Genomic DNA, 10,246 nt, shown 5'->3' with positions numbered 1-10,246 from the left:
ATCGCGTAAGGTAACATTTAATAATATAAGATATTATAATTTTATAATATTTTATAAGGAGGCGTACATTGACATATATAGTATATACATCTATATGGTGTGTATATATATATATATGCATACTATAGCGTGTGAACGTGTCCCCGTAAACGCGCGATCAGCAAATTCCCGTTGTGGCGTATTACGTACATACGTCTAAAAAAAAAAAAAAGATATATATATGTTGACGACGGGCAGCCGCCGTGGAAGTGACCCTGGCGTACGTTCTGCCGCCGCCGTCGTAGTGGTGACATCAGTGTCGTCGCCGCCGACGTTTGAAAACTGACAACAACACAGTTACTACGATAATACGTTTATCAGAGCCGCCGTGCACCGACGTCGTTGTTTATAAACACGATAGCGCCGCCGTAACGACAGAACATCAAAATATTACGATATATTTACGTAATCTAATCACCGAGGTGAAACCCAATAATTAAAAAATTAGTTATTGGTCCCCGCGCCAGCAGTTTATAAAAGAATAAAACAGCAACAAGAACACCAAAAGAGCCTATGGTGATTACCAGTACAGCTACCAGAGCCTTCGAAAAGATATTCCTAGATGTCGTCGGACCATTACCCCGTACACATAGTGGGAGTTCTTTCATTTTAACGTTACAGGACGACCTCACTAAATTCGCATGGGCTTCCCCCATGGAGAATCATGAAGCAAATACGGTAGCACAACATTTTGTGACCAAATTCGTATGCTTACATGGAATACCGCAAAGTCTCGTGACGGACTGTGGTACGGAGCTCTTAAGCAACGTTTTTAAAGAGGTGTGTAAACTCCTCAAAATCCGGCAGACGTCGACTACACCTTATCACCCTCAGAGCAATGGCAGTCTCGAAAGAAGTCATCGCTCTCTAGCAGAATATTTACGAAACTTTATCGGAAAGGATCAGCTAAACTGGGATACAAGAATCCCGTATGCGATGTTTTGCCACAACTCCACTGTTCATTCAGCTACGAAATTCCAGCCGTATCATTTGGTTTATGGAAATTCTGTAAAAATCCCCACATCTCTCACTAACGAACCAGAACCTCAATACAATTATAATGACTATCAATATGAAGTCAAAAGACAAATGCAAGAAGCTCAGGCTTTGGCAAGAAGCAATTTGCTGGAAGCAAAGAGTAAGTCAAAAGAACAGTATGACAAAACAGCGAAACATCAAAGTTTTGAAGTAGGACAGAAGGTTTTACTGCAAGAAAAAGCCCCAAAGAACAAACTGGCCCCGAAGTGGTTAGGTCCGTATGAAATTTTGGATGTAAACCCCACAAATAAGAATGTAACCATAAAAAAAAGTAACAAGAAAAACCAGACCATTCATCAGAATTTACTGAAGTTATTTCATGAAAAAAAAAAATAAACCAGAAAATTAATTTGTTCTAGGAAACTCATTATGGCGTTCTTTGGAGTTTTCAAGAAAAATACATCAATTCCGAAAATTATAATCCTGATAATGTGGATATGGGATAGTACATCAGAATCTCAAGAAAATTATAACATAACTACCTTCCCGGACCACAAAGGACTCTATTACGAATCTCATGGAATGATCAAAACTTCTTACACTGCATGGAACTTGGTAACGTATGTGGACATTAAAATCTTGACCACAAATTATGATAAGTTGATGACCCAGTATATTGAAATGGAGACAATTTGTAAGCAAATGATAGCAAACTTTTGTAATGCAGAAATAGAAAACATTTGTAATCAATTCCTTCACCAATTTTCTACTACAACCCGACCATATTTGTATGAAATCCAAATAAATCGTCGTAACGCAATGTTATCGATAGAGCATAACTCAAACAATGAAATTCGAAATCGCCGAGGATTGGGAGGCACCTTCAAGCGCCTGATCAACGTTTTGTATGGTGTATACTCGAAAATCGACACCGAATTCATTTTTAACCAAATCTTAGAATTAACCAAAAACAAAATTCGAAATATTAATTTAGTCAAAGAAAAAACAAGAGTTGTACAAGCAGAAATATTGGACGCGAACCATACTTTGCAGGAAGTCACAGAGCATCATCAGAAACTTGAAAATAACTTACGGTATTTACAAGGACTGACTAAGGAAAGTATCGTTAATATTAACAGATTAGAATTCAAAAATAAGCTGTTAGAACAAGCCTTTTTATTTGAGGTAACTCTAAATCAATATGCTTACGAAACACAGAATCTTATTGCCATTATAAATGCAGCACTAGATGGCAAAATCCACACTAGCGTAATTACCCCCAGAAAATTGATACAAGAATTAAAAGAAATTAAAATCAACTTACCCATGGGAAATAGCCTCCCTATAGAACTAATACCTGAGTCCATGCCAAACCTTTTCAAAATCTCTGAAAAAACGATTTTTGTGCAAGACGAGTACTTAATATTCTCTATTGAGATACCTTTAGTTGCAAGTAAAGTATTTAATGTGTATCGACTCATTTCATTACCAATTCTATATTCTACCAATACAGTAATTTTAATCGAACCAGAAGTTGAATATTTGGTAATTAACAATGATAACGAGGAATTTTTCACTATAACAGGGAAACAGTGGGAAGCATGTGTAAATTTAGGAACCTATAAATTATGTAAAGGTGGTCAAACATTTCACCGCCGCTCGAGATCAAACCTTTGTGAAGTAGCACTTTTAGCATATCAGACAATCCCAGAAACTTGTAAAATAAAATTGGTAACATTAACAACACCCATTTGGGATAAGTTAATAGATTCCAATGCATGGTTATTTTATACACAACCAACTTTAGTAACTATCAAGTGTGTGGAACCCCCACAAATAGTAACGTTAGAGATCTCAGGCGTAGGAAGGTTGACTACCTCCCAGGATTGTGAAATCCATACAGATTATTCCATTATATTTCCGACAAGTAGATCTAATAGAAGTATCTATACAGATTTAATCCCGGAGAATAAAAAACATGAAGTATTATTATCAGAAAGTCTTAAAAATATAATTCCTCAGAACCTAAAAGACATAAGTATCATACACGATTTCAATTCTATTGCCAAAAGGTTAGTAGAAATAAGTAAATTACAAAAGGTGACAACAGACCCTTTAATAATATTTCAAATGGAATTTCATATGGTACTTGTGTATATTTTAATAATAACTGTAATATCTGTAGCTAGTGGATTAGCTATTAAGTTTAGAAATAGAATAATTAGAATGTATTCTCCGGATATACCGAATATTTTAACATTGAATAATCAATAAGTAGATATTATAAGCATAAAATTTAGTTGTTAACACATATTGTACGGAACATTTGGAACCATTAGGTCCCTAAGTTCCATTTAAGTTGGGGGGTGTTAAGAACCCCTGGTCATATTAGTTAGTATATAATATAGCTAGCGTATAATAATATTGTACAGCGGCGACTGTCTGGAAGGATTGCTGTGACAGCAATTCCAGGCAAGCGCTGGCTATAGGCACGGCTCGTATAGCAAGCCATGGCAGTTGGATTTTAGAATAGTAAGACAGAACATTGTTATTCTCTTCAGAACATTTTATTGTCAGACCATTTTCTAACTCATTATATTAATTCCATAAATTTATTGTAAGTTTTCTTTTCAAATTAAAATATAGAAAGTAATAATTAGTTCGGAAGTGTTTGTTCTTTAATTGTGTGCGGACATCTCAGGATCGTCCGTAACAGTCCATACAGTTTCGCCTTTAAACGTATCAACACCATATTTATCAGCTAATTTCATTTTTGTACCCGATGGAAGAATAAAGGTGTTGTCTTTACTTTTATTTTATTTATTTTTAATTGAGAAATATACCTAATTAAAAAATGTATTTTTAAAAATTAATTAATTAATTGAAAGTTGAACTGTTTAATGTGTACATTGATTTAAAAAATTTACTTTTAAGGGATATAAAATATGATGTAATATTGAAAAGTAGTTCTATAAATAATATGCATTGTACAAAATATAATGTAACATCAACTAACACAAAACAAGGTTTATGAAATTTATTTTAAACTTTATACATCTATCATCATTATACCTTGTTAAAAAAAAAATATTAATATCTTTTTGGTTGTTCAATTGATAGTTAATGGTGGACCTTTTGATGATGTTCAAAATTGTATGTCAGAAACAAAAACATGGACAACTAAGGCAATAAAATTGCTGATTGCAAATAGAGGTGATCTCGAACATGAGTTTAACAGTAACAAAATAAACCATAAAATATGGGAAAAAATTTCTAATATCCTAAAAGAAAATGGTATTGCAATATCTGGACCAAACTGTAATACCAAGTTCCGTAACTTAATGGCTACATTTAGAGTTAATGTGCAATGAGCCAATAAGTCTGGTGAAGGGGCTATAAATTGGGAATATATTATCTTCTAATGAAACAGTATTTTGGAAAAAAGGATTCAATTACTCCAAATGAAAATACTATATTAGAAAGTAGTCTACCAAATTCCAGTAAAACAAGTTTGAAAGATAAACAGTATGAACATACCAAATGGTCCATACCACAAAATTCTCAACCATTAAATTCCACTGTTGGAGAAATAAACTCAGATGAAGATATTATAATACCAAAAAAGAAAAAAAAATTTCCAAGAGATATTAATAGAGGAAATGAAGAAGGATCGAGAAGCCAGGGATAGTTTTCAAAACAAACTTGAAAATTTCATGGATAAGCTTATTAAAATTGAAACTGCTAAGCTGGACAAAATGTAATTTTATTAATTACCTTTATTAATCATATATGATATCATCAGTTGTTATGTTTTTTATTCAAAGTGATATATCCTTAAAGTAACCTTAAAGTTATGTTGTTTTATTTTCTTTTTAACGTTTTCAGTTGTTATATTTTTTCCCCAGTCGTGTATGTAACACTTAAAGTTATGTTGTTTTGTTTTTAACATTTTTATTAGATAAATGAACAAAGGTTATTGTTTTTTTATTATTATTTTTATTAAATATACATCACAAATGTTTAACAGCAATGTGAAATATAATTATTGTGTTTGATATTTTAAATAAACTAGGTAACAAAAATGGGTACTTTTCGGTTATCGTACCGCCGACTGCGGTGGCGGTCGGGATATTCCGATTCCGCCATCGTACCCCATTATATTTAACTCAATGCTTCCATCATAAAAATATTTTTTATTTACAATAATTTTTTTGTTATTCATATTGTTTTGGTATTAATACTTTATTATAATTCTTTTTTGTATTGATGTTTTATTATACTTTATTGGTAATTTTATTATAATTTCATTGTACTCACATAATTTCATATTATATTATTTTATTAAAATAAATTATATTTTTGGCAATTATTTATTTATTCGTATGGCAATGTGACTGTTGAGATAGCTGCATGCAACGTGTGCGAACGCGCACGTAGATTTGTCTTACACGTCAAGTACGTGAGGCAGTATCTTAATCACTAATTAATAATTACAAAGAAAAGTTGATTTCTACAACTAGTTAAACTCCTCCATCTGAAAATCTTCCATTACATCCCACATTAACATATCTAAAGCAATAATTATCATCAACAATTGCCATAAGAACAACGCTATTAGAACCCTTGTAGTTGAAATAATAGCTTCCACAATTTTCAGGGGCACGAATATTGATGTGCTTCCCATCAATAGCACCATAGCATCCTGGGAAATTCCATCTTTTATTGAAACCCTCTTCGATAAATTTCCATTCTTCATGTGTACTAGGCACCTGAAATTAAAGTAAAATTAATAATTTAAACACCTTTATTTTATTTTAGGTAATAACACCAAAGAGGACTATTTCAACAGATGAAATTGATCAAGATATTTGTAATGATGATGACATTATGCAAGATTCTTTGTCAGTTATAAATCAAACTTCACAGGAATCGATACAGGAATGTATGTTATCAGAAGGTAATAAATCTAAAGAAGATCAACCCAAAACACCAAAATTTAAGAAAACCAAATTACAAGAAATTTCTTCCACTGTTAAACAACTTCAAAACTTAACTGAAGTTCTCAATACTGAGCCACAAGAAAATGAATTTCAAATTTTTGGAAAACACATAGCATCTCAATTAGAAAAATTATCTCCCATATATGCATTAATTGCACAAGAAAAAATTCAGTCTTTATTAACTGAATTAAGAATACAAGAAATCAGATCAACTGATTCTTCCATTTAGGAATTTGGTCGCAATATTAATAAAGAAATGAACTGCTCTGCTGCACCGTCACTATCAAGTTCATCATCAATCAGTATTTTTGATAGTGTTAATAATTATGAGCCAATTCAAAACGTTGTTTTACAGGATTCAGTACAAAGTGATATATTATCTACAGCTATTATTGTTATATTTAAGCATAATACGTAGTTATAATATAGTTTAGAGTAATATGATATGTATACTGGCGTACGTGACTACGGGAACGGACTTTCGGGCTGGAATCTGCTTATCTAGCAATTCTTACCCTGGCAGTTGCACAGAGAGCCCCCCTTAGTCACGGCCGCCCAGTCAGTCGTAGAGTTAAACGCACTCAGTCAGAATCTCATTTGTTATACAGAAAATCTATTAAGCATTAGAATACAGTACATTGTAGTTTCGTGTTAATAAACATATTTTTGGTCATTTAATAAGCGCCTTTGCATATATATTTCGACATACGTCCTTACTCTCTCTTCACTAAGGATAATAACGCGCCGGGACACATCATTTGGTGGCAGCGGAAGTCAACAATTTTATTGCGAAATAAATTGTTGAAGAACCTACGTGTACTACCGTTTTTCTTTACGGAGAGTGCAACGGATATTCGGCAAAGCAGAAACTCCAGAGCATCTTAGAATCAAAGCGAAGAATTTACAGAGCATCAAGATTTTCAACAACGTCAGTATCAATAACGGCAACGCCGCCGTCGCAGAGGCCGTCACCGTCGCCGAGAGCCGCCCAACTACGAACGTAACTGAAGACCGTCGCGTCTACACGAGCCATCAGCCACACCCGATGTCTACAGAGTGCAAGGACGTCGCCGCCGCCGCCGCCGTCGACGCAACAACTAGGTCACCGCTGTTTCCACCGCCTATCAATCAAAGCAAACGGATACCACAACAACAATGTTATTATATGTAGCCGCCTCGTTCTTGTGAGTTATCTAATCATTTTTTTTTAACAATTAATCGCAATACATAAGGTCAAGCTGATTTATTCAGTTGTAAAATAATATAAAATCAATAATAGTACGGTTTAAGGGGAGGAAAAAAAATAAAAACAATATCAGTATAATAAGGCGATCGTGAGTAATTTTGTACTATTATAATTTTATATTATTAATACCATAAGTTTGCTGTACGCTTTCATTTATTTATTTTTATTTGCTTTAATTACTGTTGTGTGTATGGAATCGGAAAGGTAATTGAGGAAAACCATTTATTTAATTATTTTTGTATGGTATGGTTATTTATTCGGGTTAATTATTTGTAATCAGTAGTAGTCTATGTCAGATACGGATCAAAACGAAACCATTAGCTCTGAAAATCTCATAGATCTTGAAAGTAGTGTTGTGTCCCTTCTAGTGGAGAACTATACGAACCCTCAGACGAATTTGACTCTGACAGTAGGTACAACAATTTATCTCAGGCGGGATATATTCTAGAGAGAGCGAACAATTCTGTAGGTAACACTGAATCGGTTCTCGAGAACGCGAGGAACTTACTTAAATTAACTCGTACTCAAAATCAAGCAGTAGAAGAAAAATAATGTCAAAGTTTATGACCACACACCAAGCTTTAAACTTGATCCCTATGTTCAATGGGGAAAACGTTTATGATAGTTTTGCATTTCACAATGCGTGCGAATATGCGTTACAAAGCATCGACCCAGCGGAGAAAGAAAATCTGATCAGAGGCATAACAACACGATTAATAGGTAAGGCCATACGCTCGTTTAGACATAAGACACCTTATATTACAAGGAACTAAAGGAAATTTTGGACCTCACCGTTAATAAAAAACAAACGTTGACACATTCACATTTGAAATTATCAACGTTCAAAATAGCTGTGGGGGAGACTATTCAACAATATAGTGACAGGGCTGAGCAATTATATTACGATATTATAGAAGCATCAATGGCAGTGAATGAAATTTCTAATACGGAAGACTTATCTAAAATAACAGAAAGGCAAATTTTATCAGCATACACCGAAGGGTTACCACACGATACAAAGATATAAGTAAAAGCTAGAAGACCGAATAAATTATCGGAGTGTGTCCAGATTGCTTTGGAAGAAGAAACTTCGCGCAGAAATCAAAAAGAAATTCGTAAAAACATTATAGATTATAAAAACAATAGGTCAGATTTTAAATCAGGAAATAGCTACGCGAGCAAGACAAATTCGGTACAAAAATCTAACAGTAGACCACCTGGCGCTTGTTTTCGCTGTGGACGTACAAACCACCAGGCAAGACAATGCCGTGCTTCAGAAGCCGATCAAGCCCGTTACAGAGAATCGCAGAATAAGAATAAAATGGAAACAAAAGTTATCAGAATAGTTACGTGCAACTATTGTAAAAAGCCAAACCACACTATAAGTGAATGTCGCAAACGGAAATATGTTAATGAACGCAAGGCACAAGAGCAACAAGGCACATCGTCGGGAAACGAGCAAACACCGGGCCCCAGTGGCGCCCGCCCGGTGGAGGATATCAAAACAGCCACTCTGAACCTGCAAGGGCTTTCTATTTCGAGGCAGAATTAATTAATAAACATGTTACGTTAAACATTTCACAGTGTATAGTAGAAAATGTTAAGTTACTTATAGATACAGGTAGTGATTTGATTATGATAAAATTATCCACTTTAAGAAATGAAGTCATGGTCGACGAAACTCAAAGCTATCAGTTAAAAGGAATCAATGAATACTTAGTACGAACTTTAGGTTCTGTACTCCTCAATTTAAATCTAGGAACGGAAACTCTTACAACCAAATTCCAGGTAGTTCATGATAATTTTCCAATTCCTCACGAAGGAATTTTGGGCAATCCATTTCTCACCGAACATCGTGTCGCAATAGATTACCATTCGTCAAAAATCTTTCAACTCAATACCGATCCTGTTACACTTTTGCCACGTTCAGAAACCATCGTTACAATTACCAGCTCAAGACCGGAGTGAACAATTTTAGTAGTTCATTCACAAAGTCTACTAGAGGAAAACGTTCGTCTTGGGAATGTGGTTAATACAGTCAAACAGGGAAAAATCTTAGCTATTGCCATCAACATTTCAGAAAAGCTCATCAAAATACCACCTTTAAAAATTGAAGAAATCGAGTTTGAAGAAATCCGGGAAACCTCAATGTTAATTGCAATAAATACAAATGAAATAACTGAAGATAGGCATCGTATCGATCGCATTCGGGAGGCTATAACATACCAAGAATTAAATGCGGAAGAATCAGATAGTCTCTGGAAGGTGATTGGTGAATATCCGGACATTTTTCAGCTAGAGGGAGATTCATTTCCTTCGACCGATGCAGTACAGCACGAGATCCATCTAAAGGAAGGTGCGAAACCGGTTTGTTCGACCGTATAGACTGCCTTACGCTCACCGTCAGGAGATTGTAAGACAAATGGAAGAGTTGGAAAGTCACAACATTATACAGCTGTCCGAGTCCCCTTGGAATGCATCACTGATCGTGGTCCTGAAGAAACCAGATGCTCAGGGAAACCCAAAATATAGAGTATGTGTAGATTTCAGACGCCTTAACGAACTGACCATTGAAGACGCATACCCTATACCTAGGATAGATGACATTTTAGACCAATTAGGCCGATCGAGGTATTACTCTACATTGGATTTGGTCAGTGGATACCACCATGTATCAATCAGGGCAGAAGATCGTCAAAAGACAGCTTTTTCTACTGACAAAGACCACTATGAGTTCCGGAGAATGCCATTTGGGTTATGTGGAGCTCCCAGCACATTCCAACGCTTAATGAACACAGCTCTGACGGGAATCAACGGTATCAAAGCTTTCGTATACTTGGATGATATAATTGTTTACGCTTCGGACTTAAAGGACTATGAATCCAAACTGCGAGATGTATTTGCAAGGCTTAGAAAATTTAATCTCCGCTTACAACCGTCAAAGTGTCAATTCTTACAAAGAGAGGTCATATACTTGGGACAT

General features: G+C 34.8%; 1 pseudogene; it reads left to right on the top strand.

Moving 5' to 3' along the window:
* Positions 1 to 7,814: 7,814 nt before the first annotated feature.
* Positions 7,815 to 8,893, top strand: LOC149059994 (uncharacterized; annotated as a pseudogene).
* The last annotated feature ends 1,353 nt before the right edge of the window (positions 8,894 to 10,246 follow it).

Source organism: Diuraphis noxia, unplaced genomic scaffold (genome assembly GCF_037042655.1).
Source record: "Diuraphis noxia isolate RWA-SAM2 unplaced genomic scaffold, SU_Dnox_SAM2 contig0001, whole genome shotgun sequence".
Taxonomy (NCBI): Eukaryota; Metazoa; Arthropoda; class Insecta; order Hemiptera; family Aphididae; genus Diuraphis; species Diuraphis noxia.
Note: the sequence above shows the minus strand (reverse complement) of the source record. Positions and strands in the feature narration are given on the sequence as shown.